Raw genomic sequence first — 13,228 nt, 5'->3', positions numbered from 1 at the left:
ACCACATGATGGGAGCAGATAGTGGGGAAAGGGGAGTGAGAGCAGATCCATGCATTTGGCATGGCAGTCCAGGGCTGCCTAGTGCTCGATTTCCCTAGAGAAAGATTTGAGGTCAGTCTTGGCTTTTGAATCTCCTTTCCATTGCATTATTGGATTTGTAGTCTTGGTGCTTCCATTTGCAATCAGCACAACAGGTGCCAGAATGATCCAGAAAGAAGCCGGGATGGGTCATATGTTTTCATCCCTGTTTAAGGACACTTGGAGGGGTATTTTCGAAAGAAACATCTAAGTCGGAATTTGGACGTTTTACAAAGACATCCAAATTCGGAGGCGGGAAGAAGGTCATTTTCAATAAAAGATGGACGTCCAAATTTTGTTTTGAAAATACCAAGGATGTCCTTAGATTTGGACATCCTTAGATGTGGACATCTTTGACTTTCGGCGATTTTCGAAACCAAAGATGTCCAAGTCAAAAACGTTCAAATTCAAGCCATTTGGACGTGGGAGGAGCCAGCATTTGTAGTGCATTGGTCCCCCTGACATGCCAGGACAGCAATCAGGCACCCTAGGGGGCACTGCAGTGGACTTCATAAAATGCTCCAAGGTACATAGCTCTCTTACCTTGTGTGCTGAGCCCCCAACCCCCCCCCCAAAAAACCCACCACCCCCAACTGTACACCACTACCATAGCCCTTATGGATGAAGGGGGCACCTATATGTGGGTACAGAGGGTTTCTGGTGGGTTTTGGAGGGCTCGCTGTTTCCTCCACATATGTAACAGGTGGGGGGGTTTGTAGTTCTGATTGTTCACATGAGTTCCCTAAACCAAAGTCACTTGAATATACAGTATATGCCCACCTTTGGGCAATGCGCAAAACTAGGCTGGAGCAACCCGTTTTGATGACATGGAGGCAGTTGTCACCTCTACTAGTGACTATTGGTTGAGCATATATACAAGTGACTTTGCTTTATTCCTCTTCAAACACAAAGTTTGGTTTGAAGTAATCAAAGTCATGTGGCCTGCAAATGGACAGCTTTATGTCATAGATATGCTGAACCTAGACTAGAATCAGCTCCCATCCTGTCAGGAATGGAGGCACTGGGCAGCCTCTTGCTCTCAGAGAAAGGGAAAGGGGATGGGACTTGATTTACCATCTTTATGTGGCTACAATCAAAGTGGTTTACATATTATATACAGGGATCTAGGGGTACAGTGTGAATACCCTCAGTATTCATGCAGACATTGCAAGCTTCCTGTTCACAGTACACTGTCCCTCCTGGGTGTTGAGTGTTGGGATGAAGTCATAGAAAACATCTTCCCTGATCTGTGGTCCTGTCCCTTTGGAAGGGATATAGTTTCACTATCATTATGATGGCAATCTCATGGAATTATGAAAGATCAGATTATCTTGATGGTGTTGGTCTACTTGGTGGAATGTGGTTAGGAGGAGCTGCGAATCAATATTCTAGCAACTATATCGGTCCTAGAGAAATCCCGACTCTACAAGCTATGAGACCCTTGATTAAACCAAAGAAATAATTTATCCAGGGAAGCTGTTGTATGTAACTGCACAGGTAGTCAGGAATGTGTAATGAAAGCACCTATATGATCTCATTGGCAAAAACTTCCTATACAGAAAGGCACAATAATTTGGCAAGCCTCATCCACTGGAGACTGTCAACATCACTGCTGTACTGGAAATGCACTGGGATTACAACCCTGAGAGTTAAGGAGAATGAAGAGGCTTTGATCACCTGGGACATCTCCATTCCGACGGATAAAAAGCTGGATGCAATGAAACCGGACATAGTGGTGAAACAGAAAAACACCAGAATAGCATTGATCATGAAGGTGTCGGTCCCAAACAAATACTCTGTGAATCGCATGGAAAGACAAAAGATCCTTAAGTACCAAGAAATGCCTTCTAAGACCAATATAATGTGACAGAAAGATGCAGACATAGTTCCCATCATTTTGGGTGCCACAGGCCTGATTAAAGGTAATTTTCAAGCACACCTGGATAAATGCCTATACATGTTTACATCTTTTGAATTCCAGAGGGAAGCTCTCTTTGACACAATGCAATTACTATGGCGAGCAATAGCAGTACATTTGAGAAACTGAGATCAGACTCTACATACCTTGGCTTAGAAAGGAGATTCATTACTTTCATGGTATTAGCAAAACTAATTCATTTGAAGACATTGTTCCCAGCAGTACAATTCATGGAAAATTCTTCTCATGGATTACCAAATAGTCTTACAGCCTACAGAGAATTAGGGAAAGCTGGAAATTCCAGTCAGTGTACCACACACGTACAAAGTCTGCTGGAAGCTACAAGTGGATAGGATAAGATAGCAGAACAGCTAGTCTAGGTTCTCTAGGAAACATTTTGTAATCTGCAACGCGCATGATGTAATGGAACCTCTCTTGTGAGATCACTCATAATGAGAACAGAGATCAGGGGTGGGGTATGGGCAGGGGTGTGCTGGTAAATTGTTAACAGGGGGCTCTCTCTCACCAGCAAAGTAAAAGATAATTCAGGAGGGGCCCAAGCCCACATTTTGGGATCCATTTGTTAAAGTAGCCATGGAGAACCGGCTCCCAAAATTCTTAAAAACTTAACAAACGGCTCTTGAGACCCTGCTCCAGCACACCACTGGGTACGGGTTACTCTGAGCATCCCGGTGTTTGTGGTTTTATCTTAAAATACAGAAGGGATCGTTTTTATAAGGACCCACCTAGTAATAGGTGGCAAGAACCTGTATAAGTGATGTTATTTACATGCTTAAATGGGCACTTGCATGCATAAGTGATCTCTTGTAAAATAGCGACCAGTGAAAATGTTTGTATCTTGTTTGTGATGTGCGTCCTTTTACAAGGGGGGGGGGGGGTCGCACCCATGGCTGGAACCTACATGTATATATGTTCTTTTGTTGACATCAACAAATATATGACATGGCATTGCAGATTCTCTATTACTTGAACCACTGGACTCGTATAAAGATTAAAAAGCTGGAGATAATACTGATCCCTGCAGTAAACCACAGGGATACACAAGGACCACCTCTGATTGTTGCCTGATATAACCAAGACAACCAAGAAAACACCTTTCCCACCAAACCCAATACTGTTCATTTTTGCAATAGTAAGGGAAAGGGAAATGGGACTTGATATACCGCCTTTCTGAGGTTTTTGCAACTACATTCAAAGCGGTTTACATATATTCAGGTATTTATTTTGTACCAGGGGCAATGGAGGGTTAAGTGACTTGCCCAGAGTCACAAGGAGCTGCAGTGGGAATCCAACTCAGTTCCCCAGGATCAAAGTCCACTGCACTAACCACTAGGCTACTCCTCCACTCAATGATTAACTACATCGAATGCCGAACTCAAATTCAATAGGATTATCTCTTCAAGCTAAGGGGGGAAGTTAACAAAGTGGACTACCATTACAACGTGTTATTTTAGTTAACCCAGGTTATGCTGATGACTTGTGATAAAATAACCTGCCTTAATGGTAGCCCTCATTAATAACTTCCCACCTAAGCAGTGAGAAACCAGTCCCTGGCCTTTCTGGAAACCAGACTGCCTCAAGGTGAGACCCCCGGCTACCTCCAAGCATTTGAACATCCACTTGTAGATAAATCTCTCAATAAGTTTGTGTACAAAAGGTAGCTGAGACACCAGGCAACATAATGATAGGCTACAAAAATCCAGCCCACTCTTTTTCATAACTGGTTGAATCGCTGTCTGGTTCAGTGATTGTGAAACCTGTCCATGGCCAGCAATGCCTGGAACCCCTCAGTAGTGATAGTGGAAAGCAGGCTGTGAACAGATACAGGGCATGGTGCTGAGGGTGAGAGGGCGAGAGTAAACAAGAGATGACACAGTAGCACCAACTGGGCAGACTGGATGGGCAAAGGGACCTTCTCTGCCGACATCTCCTATGGTACTGTGTAATATAGTAACATAGTAGATGATGGTAGATAATGATCTGCATGGCCCATGCAGTGTGCCCAACAAGATAAACTCATAGTATAAGGTATGATGTGATAATACCATACATATGTTCACCACTATCACCGATCCTCTTCAACCTCATGATGACGCCACTAGCCAAAACCATATCCACCCAAGGCCTCAACCCATTTATCTACGCTGATGACGTTACATTATACATCCCATACAAACATGATCTGGCGGAAATCACCAATGAAATCAAACTAAGCTTAAACATCATGAACTCATGGGCAAATGCATTCCAACTAAAACTCAATACAGAAAAAACACACTGTCTCATCATCTCATCCCAATACAATACATACAAACCCACAAATATTAACACCCCAGGATACACCCTCCCTGTCTCAGACAGCCTGAAAATTCTCAGAGTAACAATTGACCGTAACCTATCACTAGAGACCCAAGCGAAAGCCACCATAAAGAAAATGTTTTTCTCAATGTGGAAACCCAAACGCGTAAAACCATTCTTTCAGAGGGAAATATTTCGTAACCTGGTTCAGTCCATGGTATTAAGCCACACAGATTACTGTAATGGAATCTTTGCGGGATGCAAGGATCAAATCATAAAGAAACTTCAGACCGCCCAAAATATAGCAGCCAGGCTTATATTTGGAAAAACACGTTAAAAACTGCACTGGCTACCAATCAAAGAACACATCACCTTCAAAATCTGCATGACTGTTCATAAAATTATTTACAGCGAGGCACCAGGACACATGACAGACCTCACTGACCTGCCAACCAGAAACACCACAAAATCTGCACGATCATATCTAAACCTCCACTACCCAAGCAGCAAAACACTCAAATACAAATCCACCTATGCAACCAGCTTTTTCTACCTAAGCACACAACTATGGAACTCATTGCCTAAAGCAGTAAAAACCACGCTCGACCACCTACATTTTCGGAAAGCACTAAAGACAGACCTGTTCAGAAGAGCATACCCCACTGACCCAACATAAAAATACCGGTCACTTGCGACACAACATAACCAAAGACTGGAACGGACATAACCTGGCTCTTCTTTCCCCTTTCCCTCTCTAAGTTCCACCCAACTGTTTCCTGCCATACATATACCTCATTATACCACAATATCACTTTGTATTCATTCATACTACGTATTTGTTCAAACCGTAACCGGCTAATGCCGTTAACGGTTATACGTAAGCCACATTGAGCCTGCAAAAGGTGGGGAAATGTGGGATACAAATGTAACAAATAATAATACTTAATCGATTAGGGATTAGGGAGTTACCAGGAGAGGAGCAGCTCTTACCTGGATAACATCCGCTGTGTCCAACCTGGATTTTCAGTGTGGTACCTGGTTAATCTAGGATAGAAAGGAGCTGGCCTAAGTTAACTGGGTATCTATTCAGAGCCTGCCACTGAGCATCAGCGGTACCCAGTTAAATCCCAGCAGACATCCCAGTCCTGGATGTTTGGTATCAGGTATCCAGAGAGGGGCCGACACTGAATACCTGAGACTAATTCACTGACTGTAGCCAGCTTCTGCCTTTCATCCAGTCAAATTTTAAGGTTTATGGGGCAATTCTTGAACTTTGAGGCCCTGTGTTAGCATCAGTGAATGTTTTTGATATATATACTGAGGCCCCCTTTTACCGCAGCGGGTCAAAGGCTATCTTTCTCTGAAGACAAGCAATGTCTAATAGGTAAGGGAACCACTTGCCGTGTGGCCATTTTGATGGGGAGCACGTACCGCCACCCATTGAGGTGGTGGTAAGAGCTCCCGCTCTAACCCAGCGGTAACCGAGCAGCACGTTGCGCTGCCTGATTACCGCCGGTTAAGCACCAGCGGTACAAAAATAGAAACTTTTTTGTAGCTCTGGAAATGGCGTGCACTGGGTAGCCCGGCACTAGTTCCAGATTGACGCTTGGCAAGCCTGTTGCTGAGCGCCAACCCTTTAGTAAAAGGGCTCCTTATCGCTTTCAGTTAGATGTGGTGCTGCTGCGCACTGAGTACCAGTTATAATGGCAGCTGTGCGCCAAGATGCCAGCGTACAATAGTAGTGTAAATCCGCATCGGCACAGCTAAATCTGGGCATGGCTATTTACACCAGGTCAACGGCAGGTGTGAATGGACATTCGAACGTGCGTCATGCAAAGCGAGTCACTTCTAGTATTCTATAAGCGTGTCTGCTAATGTTGGAGACGCGCCCACACCCCTCCCATGCTCTGCCCAGGTGTGCGCCCCCTTGCAGGTCAGTGCTGTCATATGGAACAGTAACATAGTAGATGACGGCAGATAAAGACCTGCACAGTTCATCCAGCATCCTGCACAAACGTGACCGTCCCTGCAAAAAGGTGATTAAAGTCACAGATCCAAAATTCCGAGGATGGCCAATTTTTCATGTCATGGGTCCATAAGCAGTGTGCAATTTTTGTTTACATTTCTCATCTACAAAGTGGGAATTTGGACTGTTGTAGTTGCTCTAACAGAATTCATTAAAATCTCATTTTCATTTCTGGCACCTTTAGTCACCTTTTCTCAGAGACGGTCACGTATATGCATAAATAGTGCTTTCCTGTGTCCTTGCACACACTTTCCCGCACACACCCAGCTACAGAATTACCTTCTTAGCGCTTCAGAAACATTCATGCAGCCACCTCTGAGATGGATGGATACTGACAGCGTGTTTCTGGTGCCTGAAGCACGAAAGGTTTCACAACGGAGAGGCAAGAAAGAACAATGTAATTATTGAAGACTAATTACTATATTCTTCATATTATTATTCGGCAATTAGAGGAGAGTTAGCTCGAAAAATGATGTGCTTTCTCCCAGAAGCATGCTGTAGCGTGTTCTGCTCCGGGGATCCTCGTGGCCCTTGGCATTGTGTCTGTAACTGAAAGAGAGGGCACAAGAGTCTGGTGTAGACAGCTAGAATAATTCATCACTTTCTGGCCCCCTAGGCACCTTGGTGAGCATGTGGGGGGGGGGGGGAGGAGATGGGCAGGGGGCTTGGTTCACATCCCCATCCTCAGCAAGGTGGCTGCCAATGAAATACTGAAGCTTGCAGATTATGTTTACACATGGCATACCTTACACAGGAAAGAGATAACTCAGAGAGGCAGAGGGAGGAGAGAAATGAGAGTGAATGAAAGAGAGAGGGAGAAGGAAGTAAGCATTCCTGAGCAGAAGATAAGCCCAGTTGGACCTGGCAGCCCAGCGCTGTAAGTGCCAGCCTCACCTGATAGGTTCTGTGCTCCTGTGCTCAGGTGCAGATGTCCCTGACTCAGCTGCTCATTCTGTGCAGGACTGAGGCACTCTGCACCCTCCCAGTCCTGATTTATAAGGCAGTTACTTTTCTCCCCACCCCTCCGGGCTCTCCACCTCCAGCCACTTCCCTGTGAGGATCCTACACACCCATAAACACACAGAGCCTGGACACACACCCACACAGACCCGCACAGGTTCCCTGTCACCCTGTGGCTGTGGATATGTGACAGACTGAGATCTCATTCAGCAAACTGGGACTATTTCTTTATTAATCACCGTCCTAATCTCCAAGCAATGAATAAACAAAAGGAAAAAAAGCACAGACAGACATCACTCATAAAACTTATAGCATTAAAAACTGGCAGCACAATTAAAGCAAAAAACAGAGAGAGAGAGAGAGAAGTGTAAGGCGCTCTCTTTCCTGAGCCACAGAGAGCCCTTTAACTAAGCTGCGGTGGCCTTAGAAGAACATAAGAATTGCCATACTGGGACAGACTGAATGTCCATCAAGCCCAGTATCCTGTTTTCAACAGTGGCAAATCCAGGTCACAAGTACTTGGCAAGATCCCAGAACAGTAAAAGAGATTTTATGCTGCTTGTCCTAGGAAAAAAAGCAGTGGATTTTCCCAAGTACATCTTAATAATGGCTTCTGGACTTTTCTTTTAGGAAATTAACCAAACCTTTTTTAAAACCCGCTACGTTAGCTGCTTTTACTACATTCTCTGGCAACGAATTCCTTACACAGGTTTTTCTCCAACACTAAGGCCATTTTTACCGTAGCCAGAAAATGTCTGATTCTCTCTTTTTTCTATTAATGGCCATGCACTAATGTGGCATGGCCATTAATAGAAAAAATGAGCACATCAGCACTTACCAACACCTATTTTGTAGGCAGTAAGCAGTGGCCCTGGACCCCCCTGTCGATGACCCTCTTGACCCCCCCCTCCCGCTGCCAACGCTCCCCCGCTGCCGCCGCCGTCAGCTACCTTTGCTGGCAGGGGACCCCAACCCCCGCCAGCCGAGGTTGTTCTGTTTCTGTGAGTCTGACGTCCTCACCCCCCCCCCCCGCCGCCACAATATTCGAGATACAGTCGTACCATGGACCGATACAAAGGCATTATAACGTCCTCACTTTTTTGTTTTTCATTCTTTCCTAATAATACCTAACATTCTATTTGTTTCTTAACTGCTGCAGCATACTGAGCAGAGGGTTTCAACGTTATCATCAACAACGACGCCGAGGTCCCTTTCTTGGTCGGTGACTCCTAACATGGAACCTTGCATTACATAGCTATAGTTCGGGTTCCTCTTTCCCACATGCGTCACTTTGTACTTGCTCACATTAAATGTCATCTGCCATTTAGATGCCCAGTCTCCCAGTCTTGTAAAGTCCTCTTGTAATTTTTCACAATCCTCTCGCGATTTAACAACTTTGAATAACTTTGTGTCGTCAGCAAATTTATTTACCTCACTAGTTACTCCCATCTCTAGATCATTTATAAATATGTTAGAAGGCAGCGGTCCCAGCACAGACCCCTGGGGAACCCCACTAACTACCCTTCTCCATTGAGAATACTGTCCATTTAACCCTACTCTCTGTTTTCTACCTTTTAACCAGTTTTTAATCCACAATAGGACACTACCTCCTAACCCATGACTCTCCAATTTCTTCTGGAGTCTTTCATGAGGTACTTTGTCAATCCAGAGCAAAAAAAAAGAAGTACCAAGAGCCTTCAAAAATGGGACAAGTCCTTTTATTTCACCACATAGATCAATCGTGTATATCAGAGATCTGACACGGGCTGTCTTTTAGCACAAAGCGCCTGTGTCAGGAGCCGTAAAATATCAAAAATCCAATTGGAACGTGTCTACCATCCAAATATAAAGGTAAGAAATGGGACCTTATCCCAGCACTATTCAGAGTGTCCCAGTGTGGCGTTGTTTTTTGAGTAACAAACAAAATGTTTTTGTTTTAGTGATTTGAAAATTTTCTGCAAGAAGCCATTTTAAGCTGCAGTAAGCATGCGGTAGCCCTTTCCACAGGTTAGTGAAAGGGTCCCAGAGTTCCTGAGCTGGACTGGATCAGGATTTTATGTTTAATTACTTGCCTTTTCCAAATTTGGTTCATAGTGAGTTACAAATCAGATGCTATAGTTAGCAGGAGCACCTGAGCTGGAATTTGCACCCTAGCGCTCATAGCTGCCTACTGTGCTGTGGCCACTACAGGGGACACAATGGACAGGGAGTGGGGGGGTTTTACCCCACCCCCACCCCGTCTCCCTTGCACTCTGTGTGGCTGCTCCACCCACTGTCAGGCTCATTTTCAAAGCACTTAGCCTCCCAAAGTTCCATAGAAACCTATGGAACTTAGCCTCCCAAAGTGCTTTGAAAATATGCCTCATAGTCTTTGGGTAATTAGTTCCTGCCTCGGAGGGTGTACAGCCTAAGAAATGCACTCAGTTATTTGGCACACTATGGTATCAGGACAGGAGCAATGGGGATTTAGCCACTTTGAAGTGAGTCAAGTCTTGGAGGAAAAAGGGACTGGGGGAGCTCCAAAGCCAGAAGTGATCTTTTTTGAAGTGTGTGGCCATTATCTGGGATGGGTGGGGCTTATGAGGTTTGTTTATCTTTCTGCCCTCTCCCAGGTAGAAAGGTACTAGTTACCTGCAGGGCTTTTTTGAGGGGGTACTCGGGGGTACTCAGTACCAGCACCTTTTCCAGTGTCTGCTAAAATTGACCATGGATCCCAAGTTTTAATGAAAGAGCTCAGGCTGAACACACCAATTCTGCCTTGTCATAGATTCTGTGACTGGTTGCAGGGGGCCTAGCTATTGTGGGCTGAGTCCCTCAGTGATCACCCCACCCCTGAAGGGTGGCATGGCATTTGAGTACCGGTACCTTTTTTGCTAGAAAAATTACACTGGTTACCTGCAACTCCAGGGAATATGGTCCTAACACCACCAGGTGGAGAGACAGAAAGACGCAGAAGGTTATAGTAATATGAGAATGATCAGTAATTGTTTATTACACTTACCAATCAGGACTACAATTAGATTACTTAATATAATTAATTAATTCTCATATGAGACAGCAACCGGGACACAAACGATTGCCTCTGTCCATGATTCTCCTCTTATACCCTTTTCTCCCATAGACTAGTATTGGAAGTATAAAGTCAGCATTTTCTAACATATTCCAGCATATTCTAGTAAATTCTATCTTACAGAAGCAAAGTTCTTGATAACATATTTACCTATCATAAGTAAGGTTATCCTACTTTGCAAAAACTATCTTCCCAGCAACCAAAGTGTCTCTGCTTTCATGGTCAGCAGCAAATTTTGCCTTACATTACTATATTCATGTACAGTATTTTCCTGCTACACATATCCCTGTTATAACTCCATATCTTGTAACCCCCCAGGGGTGCTTGTGGGGGCTGAGGCTCTCTAGTGGCTCTTGTCCAGGCTCACACATTCTCTGCCCAGCTTCATAGCTCTCTGCTTCTGAGCAGCTTGTAAAGATGTGTGCTCCTTCTGCCATCACTGGCCCTGGGCTCCTGAGCAGAACTCCAGCAAGTCTTCTCCCAGCAACTTGCAAGTACCAACCTCAATATCCTGGGCTCTCTTCTCACTCAGGGTGACTGCTCGGCCATGCCTTCCTCCTACTGGAAATCCTTTCCAGTTATGTCCACCGGGCTCCGTTCACTCCTCTGGTTCATGTCCTCTGGTTCATGGACAGTGACCCATTGCACTTTCCCTGGGACTATAACTCGGATTCTCCAGCCTTCACCAATATGCAAATTAGGCATTCATCAATTGCAAATTCAATTTATTAGTACTTGGCTTCAGTCTTGTAGGAACAGCTTCTTTACAAGTATTACTCTCTTACAAGTTGCCTCTTTACTGAGCCCACTCCCTTGGGTAGACCTGGGTCTCAGTTTAAACAGCTGCCTCCCCTGGACAGGACTTTCTTCATTCACCACAACTTTACTGTCCTGTCCTCCACCCCACGGCTGTTAGTCCATTTCACATAAGTCATAAGTCCATCAATAACATAGCCTGGTAAGTACCTTCACTTTCACCCTGCTGTCCTCAGCCTTCAGTCAGTCCAGGTCCCTCAATCTCCTCCAGCAGGTTTCAGGCTCTCCAGGTTCCCATCTCTTTCCCCCAGCTCCTGTTTAAATAGGGCTGCTAATAGTCCACCCCACCCTTCCTGGGCCCCTCCTCCTAATTCTGGAAGAGTCCAGAACCTTCTGGGTGTCTTTTCTCTTAAAGGAGAATCCTCAGCTACAGGTACTCCCTGGTCCCCATGTTCAGTCCTTGGCTGGAGCTCCCTCTACTGGCCCCTTCGGGTCATTACCCTGATGTCCAATGGGAGCTCCCTCTAGGGACCATATCATGGCATTTTCCCTGTTTCCAGGCAGAGAGTGCCCTCTGGCGGCCTCCTCAGGGTAGGGCAAGCACTGTGTTTATCACAATCTGCCTGTCTCTCCAACAGAAGCGCAAGCTGACATGAGATTCACATTCTGTGTAATTCTTATTATTTAACTTCTCAGTGACTCTTAACCTGTTCATAGCCTGTTCACAGAGGCCTAGCTTTGCTCATAATTCTCAGTTACTGTTGTAAAGTTATTTTATGGTTCATGACTTGCATGTCCCATATAAACAGGTTACTTCTTGGGGAGAAAGGTATCAAGTACAAAAAATCAATAGGGTGAGAACATAAAACAACATCAAACTGCCTTTTGAAACTTAGCCAGTTTTCTACAGTTAGTAAGAATTGTAAATCATCAATCTTGAAGCAGTTAAGCGAAACTGTGGCCATCGTTGGTCACAGGGGCGGACTGATCTGGGCCCCCGGGCAAAAGGTGTCATTGGGCCACCCTGGGCCTCTGCCGCTACCTCCACCTTTGTTTCCAGCACCCCCCTGCACACTACAGTAATCCCCATTATAATGGGGGATTGCACATACTTTTTCCAAATCTAAATCCAGAGGGACGCAAGTGAATTGCAAGTACTTTTTCTGCATGATCAGCCAGTTGGGAGTAGACCATTTTCTCTGTCAACTTGGAAAGCAAGCAGATGTTGGAGGCAGGTCTGTAACTAACAGGATCAATTGAACTGAAATTTCCTTTCTTTTGAATTGGTCAGATGATAGCTGTCTTCCAACTGTGAGGGACCCAATCTGAAGGGCTAAGAGGACCAAACTATATCTGGATGCCTTAAGCCATTGTGATGGAATTGGGTCTAGTATGAATAAAGTCAGATTCCTAGAAGCAAAGGTTTTAGAAAGAAACTCGAGAGTGGGTAGACTAAATGATGGCTAGAGGTGTGAGACTATCCTAGACCTTAAATATCTGTTTCCTTCAGAGATCATGGAGGAACATTTACAAAAAAAGAGTCGGGTATTTTTATTTTATAATTGAAATAGTCTGCCTGGTCATCAGCATTAGGGGTATCAAACAGAATAGAAGGGTATCAACCTCAATATAGATGTGATACAAGAGAAAACATAGTATGTGATGGGTTCAGCTCTCCTAACCTGCTATCTTAGAATCTGTAGACCTTGATAAAACCATTGCTGCTTTTGTGAGGCTCGACATGGGTAAACAGTGGTGGGAGTAATTATATCCAAATCACATCCAAGCAAAGAGTCCCAAGAGGCTGCATGATCATCTAAGGATAAAGAGGAAAAATAATCAGGAAGAAGGAGAAAAGGGTTGGACATATATCAAGGTTTACCTTATGTAAATTCTCAGACATGCCAATAGGCAAATTAGGATAGTGGATCTTCTGGGGATAGGACAGAGAAAAGGAAAATGATGAATGGTCCGACCATGCTACAGGAGCTATAGTACGCTTGCTTAAGAAAAGGGAGGATAGTTGTTAAGTAATAATTAAATCCAATGTATGACCTGCCACATGGATGCGTAAAAACATGTTGTAGAAGATTGAGATAAT

The 13,228-nt window shown here is 44.6% G+C and overlaps 1 long non-coding RNA gene across 1 annotated transcript in view; it reads right to left on the bottom strand.

Annotated features, from left to right (window-relative positions):
- Window positions 1-7,302, bottom strand: part of LOC115481274 — a 72,559-nt gene extending 65,257 nt beyond the window's left edge. Inside the window, exon 1 of the long non-coding RNA XR_003943934.1 lies at window positions 7,236-7,302. This is a non-coding gene — a long non-coding RNA (uncharacterized LOC115481274). The remainder of the gene's footprint in view (window positions 1-7,235) is intronic.
- Between the last annotated feature and the right edge of the window lie 5,926 nt (window positions 7,303-13,228).

The sequence above is a fragment of the Microcaecilia unicolor genome, chromosome 1, assembly GCF_901765095.1.
Source record: "Microcaecilia unicolor chromosome 1, aMicUni1.1, whole genome shotgun sequence".
NCBI lineage: Eukaryota > Metazoa > Chordata > Amphibia > Gymnophiona > Siphonopidae > Microcaecilia > Microcaecilia unicolor.
The sequence above is the reverse complement of the archived record's forward strand: the minus strand, read 5'-3'. Positions and strand labels throughout refer to the sequence as shown.